The sequence below is a fragment of the Zea mays genome, chromosome 4 (assembly GCF_902167145.1).
Source record: "Zea mays cultivar B73 chromosome 4, Zm-B73-REFERENCE-NAM-5.0, whole genome shotgun sequence".
In the NCBI taxonomy this organism is placed as follows: Eukaryota; Viridiplantae; Streptophyta; class Magnoliopsida; order Poales; family Poaceae; genus Zea; species Zea mays.
Genome location: NC_050099.1, coordinates 83,839,521 through 83,853,032, shown reverse-complemented (window position 1 = coordinate 83,853,032; position 13,512 = coordinate 83,839,521). Strand labels below are relative to the sequence as shown.

The following is a 13,512-nucleotide window of genomic DNA, read 5'->3' as shown; positions in this document are numbered from 1 at the left end:
TTGGGGTGTTTTCACCTTGGGGTTATTTTTGTAGGGTTTTTTCTAAGTTTCCCTTGTTTTATTAAAATAAAAGGTATCCTACTTATTCTATACTAAACCAGGGTATGATAGATTTTTCCAGTGAACTACATTGAATAAGTACCCTAACAAAAATAAGGGTGCCCTCTGGTTCATTATTTAAATCACATTTTCTATTTTTCTTAACCTTAAGCATATTGTAAAATAAGTGGTAAAAACAAACTTAATGGGATGGACAGAGAGGTTTAGCATTTTTAATTAGGTCAGTAGTGGACATAAACTTCTCCAAATTTTTCTAACCCTAGTCAAATAGTACAACTATTTTTCTTCCTATTATTGAGCTTTTGGCCAAAACTATAATTAAATCAGAACCTTAAAGTTTTCTGTAGTACATAGGGGATTTTATATTTTTCTTAAGTAGGTCACATTATTTAGAGTCTGACAAAATTGGTTTGACCAAATTTGGATGAACTAAACAGAAGTTATGGATTTTCAAAGTTTCTGTTCAAATTTAAAATCAGGTTTAATAAGGTTTTCTGGAAAAGCAGTTTACACCGAGGTCCCTAGGGTCTTTCCTAATTAATCTTCGCAGTTCTACCCTTGCGCCACTATTCCTCTGTGTGACTGACAATGCGCAAAACCCCCTGACTTTCTCTTCCTCTCCCCCGCGGTCCCTCCCAGGTGTAAACAGTATCCGCAGAGAAGAAAGGGGCGGCGCGGCTTACCGGCGACGAGAGAAGTCCGGCGAGGGGTAGGGTTGGCTCGGGGAGGTTCTGGCGGTCACAACGACATGCGGCTCGACGGCGAGGATGGCCGGAATCGCTCGGTCCACGTGCGTAGGCGGGTGTCCTCGTCGGCGGCGGGTGTGCCGGCCAAACCACGGCGACCTAGTCCAATCCAACGGCACGGTGAGCTTCCTAGGGTGATGTAGAGGCTATCTGTGCATTGAATCGAAAATGGCGTAGTGATTTACCCGATCCACGTGCGCCGGCGGGGTGATGAACTCCGGCGAGCACGATTTCGCTATTCCGGTGACGCGGGTCCTCGGTTCAAGCTTGTGCAAGCTTCACGGCCTCACAAGGAAGCTATCTGAAGGCTTGGATCGAACGAAGGAGGATGGGAAAGGGGCTGGCCACGGTGGTTGCTCTCGGGCGGCTCTGGCGGGTCGTGGGGAGGTCGCCGGAGCTAAGGGCGGGCTCGGGGAAGTTAGGCGTGGTACGGAGGAGGCAACGGGGAAGGCAACCGAGCACTGGGACGGGCTTTATAGCCGTGGCGCGGGCGTGGTCACGGGCGGCCGTGGGTGCGCGGGGGTTCGCGCACGGGCGTGCTCTGAGCGCGCCCCCGGGTGTCAGCCCGCGTCGAACACGTGGGAGCTCGCTTCTGCCATGGTTCAACGGCAGATTTGAGCACCATAGCGTGCGTATCTTGGCAAAGTCACTATGTACGGTCTCTTCCCTGCTCCATATCCTACCTTTTTGCTGTGAGTTCCAAGTCAAGATATGGTCGGGGTAGGGAGATAGAGGGGTGAGAAGTTGGCTATGTCAGCTAGGTCCAAGCCGAGACAAAAATGGTGCCAAGTCGTGTCAAACGCCCTAGGGTAGGTGTCACCTCTTCCCAGGGCATTCTAGGGTTAATTTGGCGCCACTTTGTCAATTGGGTCGAAGTGTTTTGAATTTTGGATTAGGGTGAACATGTGGGATCTTTGTTCAAAGGTTAGTTTTTAGACTTAGGCAATTTCTGAATTTTCTCTTGTGCTTAACTTTTGGTGAACTTTTTGGGGCTTTTCTAAAATCTTTTTGGGGTTACTTCCCTACTATTATTTGTAGGCTATGAAGTACACTACAACTTTTATATTTGGCCCAAGCCATGATCATAAGGTTTACATGACCTTTTGATCCTATCTTCATTCAGGGTTCCCATTATCCCAAGGGGTTTGTTTTAGAGTTTTGGGCAATTCTCTCCTTAGTGGCCCATGACAAGCTAGGGTATGATATCCAAGATGGGTGGCACTTGCTTAGGACCTTGAATTCCAAGTTTGAGATGCTTTACTCAAACTAACCCACATGTGATAATAGCTCAAAATGGTGTAGCCCTGGGTGGACACCCTGAGTAACACCTGGGGTGTTACAGCTAGATGGGATACACAGCTTGTGGGTAAAGTTGTACCACCTCTGCAAGATGTAAAACTGATATGTCAGCCGTGCTCACAGTTAAGAGCAACCTGGACCCTCACATGATAATTGAACTTAAAGATGGAAAATAAATTGTGGTCCGATGATCCACCAGTGGTTTGCTTAAGTGATTTCACTTAAGTGGTTTTGATATAATCTTATGCCTTTGATTAATTCGGATATTTGGGACACACTTATTAATAAGACATGTGTTGCTAATAAAATATTGACCAACTAAAATGCTTACCGTTTATCCATAGCCTACCTTGTTAACTTTGCATTATTTCCCCCACTTGCTGAGCCCCGACCATAAGTGAGCTCACCCTTGCTAATAATTTTGATCAGAGGGTGATAACGAAGACTTCGCAGATGACATTGATGAATTTTGAGTCTAACAATGCGCCAATCACCTTCCTATGAAAGAGTGTCCATGTTTAACTCCATCGTACTTTGATAATGATACTTGTTAAGATACTATGATCTGGATGATGTAATAAAGTTACTCTACTCCCTTTTATGCCTTTATTGCATTGTCTTTTGATATATTACACTTGTGACGTCAACATATGTGTGGAAATGGATCCTGGCACACATATGTTATGCATTCGGTTTTGTCCCCGTAACCGGGTGCGACAGAGCCCCTCCATATATAAATCGAAAAGGAACCCTTTCTCAAAATGTGATGTTGGCGTGCGACTTCGATTTGAATTTCACATTCATCTCATGTGGGTGGGAAGGGTCCGCATCTGATGTGGGGGTTCTTCAATTAGCTTTAACAAAGGGTTTCAGAGTGCTAGATGGTAAATACTATCTTTTAGATGGGGGATATGCAAACACTCCTTTTATTGCCCCATATCAAGGAGTTTCTTACCATCTCAGTGAATATCGGAGGCATGGGTCGAGAACTATATATGCTGATTATGAGTTATTTAATCATTCTCATGCCCTCCTTCGCAACCACATAGAAAAGCCCATCGGTGTCTTGAAGAAGTGATTTCCCATCCTCAAAATTGGCACCTTTAATCCCATAGAGACTCAGGTTTTGATTCCATCAGCAGCAATTTCATTTCATAACACGACTAGAGGTTTAAATGGTGAAGATGGATGGTTGGATTAGCACCCAACTAACATCAATTATAGTCAATTTGTTGAATTACCAGAGTGAGATAGAAATTATCAGTATAGTAGTCAGTCCAATGCTGGAAATGCTCTTACAAATCAAACTGCTATGTAGATGTGGAATGATTACAATAATCATTAGTATTATTTTGATGTAATAGTCATTGTCAATTGTATACTATGTAGTCATGGCAAGAGCTTCGTGAAATATGACTTATGAGAAGATTCTTGTTGACATCTTGCATGAGCAAAATCATGTGAAGTATCGGGGCTAGAATGGTTGGGCACTAGAAGGTTGGCGTTCTATGACGCAAATGTTCAATGAGTAGTGCATGTTGGCTAAGTTTACAAAGGCATAGATCCAGGAAAAAGAAAACGAACTTAAGGCAAACTATAAGGTGCTGAAGGAAGCCCACAAGAAAAGTGATGTTGGATGGAATGAGGCCATGGGTGTGATCATTGCGGAACCACCAATATGGCAAATATAATTGTCGTAAGTTTTTTACTAATCATTCTTAATTACTTTTAATTTTGGTTACAATATAATTGTAGTCTAATTTTTTCTATAATGAATAGAGTAATCCAAAGGTGAAGAAGTTTTAGTCAAGGCCATTCCCTTTGTATAATCAGTTGTCAACGCTCGATGATGGCAGTTGTGCCACCGGTGATCTCAATTTTACATCAACTCGGCAACATACATCATCCCAACAACAATTACATATTCAAGATGAAGCTGAAGCTGAAGTTATGAGCTCTTTCAGGATTGATGACGACCTTGGGGTTAACCCTAATTTGAACCCATTCTCCTCAAATTTGCATGGGTTGGCACTTCGAGTACCCGTGTTGAGATTGGTGGACATGAACGCACCCTGCCATCTTTAGAACATCGGGTGGATAGTCATTGAAGGAAGCGTAAGCGAAGTCAGATTGCTGAGATTCTTGAGGAATATTTGGATTACAAAAGGCAACATAATGATAAGTTGCTTGATGTGGTAAATCAGATTGATCAGCAAGTTGAGGGATGTAACAAGAAGGAAGAATATTATATTAGAAAGTGTGTTCGTGTGTTAGGGTTGATGGAAGAGTTAATTGAAGAGGAGATGGCAATGGCAATGGGCATGTTTAAATGTGAGGAGAACAGAGAAATATTTCTGAACAGTCAGAGGCCACATGTCCGATTGTTGTGGCTTAGGAACAAGATCGACAAGCATGTAGTATATAAAGCACTCAATTTCTATAACACTTTGCTTCATGACCACATTTACTAATTTATGCAACATTTTCAGATGTGATGTCTTTGACTTAGGTGTTAGATTCAGCAGCCTTCAATTGCCTGGTAAGCAAAAAATCATCCAACAATCTTTTTTGAGCCAATAGTAGATTGAAAAATAGCATTTTTCCTTACAAAGTTGCAGATTGAAAAATGCATGTCGGCCATATAGAGCATTTCTTATGCATACTATTTCTAAATGCTTGTTTGGTGCTGACAATTTTCCTTGCTATTGGTGTTGATAGCTTTCCTTGCTATTGGTGTTGACAGCTTGTTGCTGCAGGCCTTACTTGTTCTATGCATCGGTTTCACTTAGAACGCCAGCCGGAAGGCAACATTTTCAAGACTTTATATTCATCTGCATCTAAACCACATAGCTCCTTTGATTTCAATGTTGTATCAAATTTGAGGACACTAAGATGTTCAATAACATTTGTATCTGATGCTCTATCATGGGCCTTGTATAAATTAGTAGTAGACTGGTTACTACGTACTTTCTATTGTTTATTTGAGTATTTGTATCTACATCTTGAGTATATTTGAGTATTTGTCCAAATTACATGAACTTTGTTTACTATTGTCTACAGTTACTATTGTCTAAATTATTACTGTCTAAATTACATGAACTCTATACTAGGCAGCATGCAAATAGTCCCTGCCGGGCACTCTCATCAGGCCACCAGGGAATCTGGGTGCTTGCCTGCCAAAGGAGATCAGGGTAGGGCAGCCCCGCCGGGCACTCCCAACCAGGGAATCTAGGTGTGAGGGATTTGCCTCCCTCAGTGGTAACTCCCCTCGGTTTCCCTGCCCCGGCTACCAAAGGAGCCCTAAAACGTTGTGATTCTCTGCTACTATAAAGCACGTCACCACTTTTTGTCACACCCGAATATAAGGGATAAAGTCGAGTCGTCTCATATGTGTGCCAAAAAAGAACATCACATATAATGACAAAGTGTATAGAGGTAAATGTCACAAATATCATTCTTACATAGCGGAAGTCTTACAAGAATAAATGAGAACAATAAAGCGAACTAAACATTAATCCTTGGCGCCATAAAGCTGACTGGGAGACGCCACCTAGATAAGCTCGTACTCCTCGTTGTAAGGCTCCTCTTGGACCACCTGTTCTTCTCCTGTGGGAGGGTTTATATATTGCAAGAGTGAGCTCACAAAAGATCATAGCTCAACAAGTTGTGGGGAATAATGGGCATGAACTCACCAAAGGTGGGAGTTCATGTGAAGTGTAAGGATGATCAACAAATAAAGGTTAAAGTTGATTGCTTTTAATAAGTTGGTCAAGTTTTATTAGCAGTTACTAAATGTAAGTAGATACCAAACCAGAGTAATAATAGATCAAAATTAATAATAAACCACAGTGCAATGCAAATGACAAATTGAATTTAATTCCATAAATTAATAATGCGAGAGTCCTGAGCTGCTCATGACCACGAGCACGGCTAGTATACCAATTTTACACTCTACAGAGGTTGTACCCTGTACCCACAAGTCATGTATCCCGTCTAGCCTGGGTTTGCAAGGCCCTTAGACACTGCCGAGGTGAATGGCTTGGGATCCACTACGAGGCCTTTACAAAGTTCCACTAGCTTCAGAAAACCTGCTACAGTTTCTAGGAAGAGCAATGCAGGAATCCCCCATTTGGCCGCCATCATAGAGAAATCAACCCAAGAACCTCCCTACACACCTACTCCCCTACTACTCTTACCCCTTTCAGGTAAGGTAGTCCTCCACTAGCTTTCCTAGTTAGTCAGCCAAGGGTGTCCCATTCCACCCTTGTGATGGCACGTGTTTCTCAAGTTAAGCTCGATGTTCCAATTAACATAATTGTCTTATCATGAATAGAAATAGAATATTAATAAAGAATGATCATGTGTGGTAGTTATCTCAGCACCTAAAACCATATATAGTAATAACAAAGACTACCCAAAAATTTAGGGGTAAACAAGGTGAAAAGATAACCAGACTAGGGTGGCCTATTGGGTCCCATCAAAATTAAGCCTATGCATGATAACATGATTATAGAGAACATTATTGGGTAAATAAAAGTGGTCAAGGGCACAACTTGCCTTCAATGAGCTCCTGCTCAGCAACTTCTACCTGTTGAACACCTGAGTCCTCGATCACTTACTCGTCTACTCGCCACAATACAAATAAACATGGTACAAAGGATAAATTAACATCACACCAAACATGAATTCAAAATACATAATAATAATCTACGCATTGAAATGAGATCGTAGGAACAAGAAACACTAAATTCGGAGTTACGAATTTTAAGTTATGATTTTTTGAAGTCCTTTTCTGTTTGGTACAAAATTAATTATGTGATCAATTTTAATATGTGTTTCATGCTAAAACAGTGTTACTAAGTAATAAACAATATTAATACAAAATTATAGGAACTGTAATGGATTAAAAAGGATTTAGAATGAATTTCCTAGGTACTATACAAATTTTGGATTTATTTTAACATAAGAAAAGCATTTTCTAATTTAATTTCTCTGGTTTCTAATTTCCTCGGACTGCGCGCATGAATAACCAAAAGCTCAAGGGCTACTCCGCAAAATTTCCCTAACTCAGAATGCCTTGCGCTGGACTGTGGGTTGGTTTTAATAAAGCTCAGGGGTCCTTACGCAAAATGGTTTGCCAAAGCGGTATGGAGTGATTGGGTTCGTTCGATTGACATCCGACAGCGACGATTAAACCGAACACGCCTCGAACCAGAGTCGCGCCGAAACCACCAATCTGGAGTCTACGACCTAGATTTAAAACAACCACGATCCACTCTCCTTTGCCCGATTCTATCACAACAGCTCAGATTTGATCGCGTGAAAAGGTACGCGATCGTCTAATCCCGACTGTCCACTACTAAATCCACGGTCAACTGAGCTCCCCCCCGTCACCGGCCAGGCGCGGCGGCGTGAGGTGAACCCAAGTTCCTAGCGCTCAAAACTCAAATTCACTAGGTGGTACGCCATCACAAGGCACGAGTGAGTATGGTGCAGGGTTTACTCATTGGAAATGGACGACGAACGAAGTCAATCGCGGCGCACGGCAGAAACGCGGCGAGGACGCTACTTCGGCGAGGAATTCTCTCCGCACCGTGGGTCTGCGCACCCGATCTCTTCCTAGCGCACGATCCACACACCCGTCAGATTATCATGGAGTGCACCACGGGCGCCAGCCGGGGCCGACGACGACTAATGACTATGGCGGCTTCCGGCGACGTGTTCTGGGCGCGGCGTTGGGCTATCGAGGTGGGCGAGACGGGACAACAGGGCGTGGGTGTGATATTTGTAGAGCTACGATTACGGAGTCAGTAGCCGGGTCAACCACAACGGCCATGCGAGATCTCCGCGCACGCCGCCGCTGGACTCGGCGTGGTGGGTCACGAGGGGAGGTGGTGCTTGACAGGCGGGGCCCACACGTAGGGTCATGGACGATGCAGCCGCAACACGTTCGACTGACCGGGAGGGCCCATCAGTCGGCGCCGCAGTGCGCGCGCATGCGTGAGCGTGTTTATGGGACACATGGAGTGAAGAGTTGGTGGGCCAAGGGGGAGGTTTGGCCCATTCAGGTTCTCTCTTTTATTTTTTTTCTCATTTTAGATTTTGAATTTTGAATTTAAATTTGGTTGCGAACTTGCACATATATCAAATGTACCAATTCAAATCCTATGATAAAAAGAATATATTTATTTTTTTATATTATGTGGTATTTTCTTCGCTTTCCCAAAGTTTTGATTCCAAATTAGGTTTTAAATTCTAATTTGTCCATTAATGTATTGTTATTAATACTATCATTTTTATTATTTATAAATGCACAATCAAATAAACTCCAGCATGATGCATAGGTTATTTATCTGCCTTTTGTTAATTATTCACTTTTAAATGTGGTTATTCCCATGTTCAAAGAAATAAAGGCAAATCATATAAGGAAATTATATCCTTTCTTACTCTTTACAACTTGGGTATTACAAATCCTACCCTCCTTAAAAAGAATCTCGATCTCGAGATTAGGGAGGACTAGGGAAGAGGTGGGGAAATTCTATTCGAAGCTATTCGAAGCTCTTCTTCTCTCTCCTAGGTAGCCTCATCTTCTCCATGATGACTCCATTGCACTTTGCACATCTTTATCACTTTATTTCTTGTAACCCGAGTCAATGTGTTAATAATCTTGATAGGATACTCTGTATAAGTTAGATCACCCTGTACACTGAGTTCTTCCATTGGTAACTGTTCCTCGGGGACACGGAGACACTTGTTGAGTTGAGACACGTGGAATACATCGTGTACCTCAGACAGATGATCAGGTAGTTCAAGCTGGTAGGCCATCTCCCCAACTCGCCTAAAGATTCTAAAGGGTCCAATAAAGAGAGGGGATAGCTTGCCTTTAACTTTGAATCTTCTCATTCCACGAATTGGTGACACCTTGAGGTACACGTGATCACCCTGCTCAAATCCCAGTGGTCTTCTTTGATTATCAGTATAGCTCTTTTGTCGAGTTTGTGCTACCCTCAAGTTCTCCTGGATCATACGGACTTGTTCTTCTGCCTCTTGAATAATTTCGGGCCCAAAGAACTGTCTTTCTCCAGTCCGATCCCAATACAGAGGAGCCTTGCACTTTCTGCCATATAAAGCTTCAAATGGTGACATCTTCAGACTGGCCTGGTAACTATTATTATAAGAGAACTCAGCATATGGTAGACTCTTGTCCCAACTGCCTCCATGCTTAAGGGCACAAGCATTCAACATATCCTCAAGTACTTGGTTAGTCCTTTCAGTTTGGCCATCAGTTTGAGGACGATAGGCCGAACTGAAGTTCAACTTCGTATTCATGTTCTCATGAAGGCTCTTCCAAAATCTTGAGGTAAATTGTGATCCACGATCAGAAACAATCTTCTTCGGTACACCATGTAAGCACACAATTCGAGCCATATACAACTCTAGCAACTGAGAACCCTTGTAAGTGGACTTGACCAGAATGAAGTGAGCTACTTTGGTCAGTCTATCCACGATTACCCATATGGAATCATAACCCTTAGGGGTGTGAGGCAATCCGGTAATGAAATCCATACCAATTTCTTCCCACTTCCATTCGTGTACTTTTAATGGCTGTAGTAGTCCAGCTGGTCTTTGATGTTCAACTTTGACTCTTTAACATACATCACACACAGCCACATGTGAAGCTACATCTCTTTTTAGCCCATACCACTAGTACTTTTGTTTCAAATCCTGATACATCTTAGTGCCACCAGGATGAATAGAGTAATCAAAGTCATGGGCTTCCTTCAGTATTGTCTCATGGAGGCTGTCTATCTCAGGAACACATATCCGGTCCTTGAACCATATTGTGCCTTGCTCATCCTACGTGAAGTCTGAACCTCTACCTTTAGCAATCAGATCTTTGATCTCTTGGATTTTAGCATCACCGATATAACCTTTTCGTATTTCTTGCTTCAAGGTAGGTTCCACTTCAATAGTGATCCCTTCAGTGTGTGCAACTAAAACCATATATAGTAATAACAAAGACTACCCAAAAATTTAGTGGTAAACAAGGTGAAAAGATAACCAGACTAGGGTGGCCTATTGGGTCCCATCAAAATTAAGCCTATGCATGATAACATGATTATAGAGAACATTATTGGGTAAATAAAAGTGGTCAAGGGCACAACTTGCCTTCAATGAGCTCCTGCTCAGCAACTTCTACCTGTTGAACACCTGAGTCCTCGATCACTTACTCGTCTACTCACCACAATACAAACAAACATGGTACAAAGGATAAATTAACATCACACCAAATATGAATACAAAATACATAACAATAATCTACGCATCGAAACGAGATCGTAGGAACAAGAATCACTAAATTCGGAGTTACGGATTTTAAGTTATGATTTTCCGAAGTCCTTTTGTGTTTGGTACAAAATTAATTAAGTGATCAATTTTAATATGGGTTTCATGATAAAACAGTGTTACTAAGTAATAAACAATATTAATACAAAGTTATAGGAACTAGAATAGATTAAAAAGGATTTAGAATGAATTTCCTAGGAATTATACAAATTCTAGATTTATTTTAACATAAGAAAAGCATTTTCTACTTTAATTTATCTAGTTTCTAATTTCCTCGGACTTCGCGCATGAATAACCGAAAGCTCAAGGGCTACTCCGCAAAAGTCCCCAGACTCAGAACACCTTGCGCTGGACTACAGGTTGATTTAATAAACTTCAAATGTCCTTACGCAAAATGGTTTGCCGAAGCGGTATAAAGGGATTGGGTCCGTTCGATCGAGATCCGACGGCGACGATTAAATCGGACACACCTCGAACTGGAGTCGTGCCGAAACCGCCCGATTCGTAGTCTATGACCTGGATTTAAAATAGCCATGATCCACTCTCGTTCGCCCGATCCTATCGCAATGTCTCAGATCTGATCGGAGGAAAAGCTACGCGATCGTCTAATCCCGACCGTCCACTACTAAATCCATGGTTAACCGAGCTTCCCACCCAACACCGGCGAGGCGCGGTGGCGCGAGCGCCACGCGTGGTGGTGGGCATCACCGAAGAGGTGAACCCAAGTTCCTCGTGCTCCAAACTCAAATTCACTGGGTGCTACGCCATCACAAGGCACGAGTGAGTATGGTGCAGGGTTTACTCACAAGAAATGGACAACGAACGAAGTCAATCGCGGCGCACGGCGGAAACGCGTCGAGGATGCTACTTCGGCGAGGAATTCTCTCCGCACCGTGGGTCCGCGTGCCCGATCTCTTCCTGGCGCACGATCCACACACCAGTCAGATTATCATGGAGTGCACCACGGGCGCTAGACGAGGCTGACGGCGGCTAATGATGTGGCAGAACCGCCCGAATTATTCCAGTTTAAGTGCCCAAGTCATGCCTCAGGGGCCGTAGCACACTTAAACCGGAATAACCCGTCAGTCCCTCAGATCTAGTCTGATTAAGCCACTTAACCAGGATCAAATACCACAAACTCACTCAAAGGTGAGTCACAGAAGAAATACAATAAAACAGGAAAAACCTCAAATTAAAGTACTGGAGTTATTACATAAATCGGAGTTTTTCAAATAGCTCATATAAGTTCACAAAATAAATTGCAGCGTATAATCGATATCGTCGAGAGTGAGGAATGGGGCAAGGCCTAGCCCAGTACTCCTTCTGCTCCTCTCCTGCCGGAGCAGCATCCCACTCGATCGTCCAACCCAGTGGCATTGTTGTGGGCCAAGTTACACCGTCAACCATGTCCTGAAGTGTACCTGCAAAAATTATGCCACAAGCAAGGCTGAGTATACTAATACTTAGCTAGACTTACCCGGTGTGAGGAATCTACTCCTCTACCTCTAGACCATGCAGCTGTTTGGCTGAGGGGTTTGGTTTGCCAAAAGCACTAGCTGTGTCTAAGGTCCATTTTTAGCTTTTCCATTTCTAGTATCATTATTTAGCTAAGTTGCCCTTTCTAAGCATACATGGTAACAATCATTTAATACAATCAACAAGTTGTCTCAAGTATAACCTCATTTCACTTCTTACTCAATGTAGTACAAGGGGTCAAGCAGTCTCATTAGCTACGAGAAGCAGACGATTTGAATCGAGTTTTTAAACCTTGCAAGGTAAAACTAAACACACGATATGTAGGGGTACTCTGTTCCCACACACATCAACCGTCCCCATCGATTCCCCGTTCGCGGCCAGGCCTCACCGCCTTGGCATACAATGCTCCACTGACCCCGGCTGCCGCCGTGCAGTGACCGCACTTGTACCCACCATAGCTAGCATGGGAGACCCAGTCTCAGGTCGCGTGAGGGGTAAAGTCCGCGCCCGGCTTCACTCAGGTACTAGGTTTACCGGTTACCATATTTCCTGACATGTGTTTAGTACGTTCAAACGCTTGACTCAGGTATCCACACATTAATCCTTAATTCCTTTTCCCGTCTCATGGATAAGGCATCCTCCCTGGATCCAAGTCCATAGACCATCATAGATCCCATTATCAAGATGAATACAATCAATTCCTGACCTCGCGCGAGTGCTAGAAAAATCACTCGACTTCTACCGAGATCCTGATTTAGCAAGCAGCTACTCGACCTAGCATACTAGTATCCATCTCAAAAAGGATTCTTGAGTTCATGCAACTAGAGGTTTCAAGCAACTCCTACACTTAAGTGCACATTAGAAGCCTACAAACATTAAGTGTAGTAAAGTAGCATATATATACGGTTATGCATAAAACCGGGGCTTGCCTTCAATTGCTGGGGCTCCGGGAAGATCCTCGATGGCAGTCTCGGGAGCTTGCTCCTAGTCTTCCTCGTGGATAACTCCTTGCTCAGGGATGAGCACGTACTCTCCGTCAGCGAGATTGCAATCTAATGAATGCAATGAGTAAGATAGATGCATGGCATGGTATGTAATTTACAATTAAGATTTGATGGGGGATGATCAAATTAATAAGGTAGGGCTTATTCTTACTATTGGAGATTTTGGGGTATACTTAGCAACTTAGGGTCAGTTGGTTACTGAATGGTTAACCCATGTTTAGTGTTCCACTGATTTTCTTCTTTATATCCTATGGATATTTTTAACAATATTCTCAGCTGCCATGTTGGGGTAATACTCATTAATCTTTCTAATTCCTCTCTACTTCTCTATTTCTTTTATATTTTTGAGGTGGGTTTGAATTACAAGATAATTTAATCAATTTCCAAAAATTCTGCAAAAAAATTACAGTGGCTTCTTACTGGTGTATAATTCTCTATCTCAAATTTTGGGGCTTAAAAAGTGAGGGGTTCTCTCTGTACAAAATTATCAAATATTAGGGCAGAGGGGGTGTTTTGAACTACAAATCCCTTTTAATAGTGAGTTATTCTCTAAGGCTTACTCTTGCTGGCATTTATATGCT

The 13,512-nt window shown here is 42.8% G+C and overlaps 1 pseudogene; it reads left to right on the top strand.

Annotated features, from left to right (window-relative positions):
- Positions 1 to 3,496: 3,496 nt before the first annotated feature.
- On the top strand, positions 3,497 to 4,600 carry LOC109945758 (uncharacterized; annotated as a pseudogene).
- Positions 4,601 to 13,512: the final 8,912 nt, after the last annotated feature.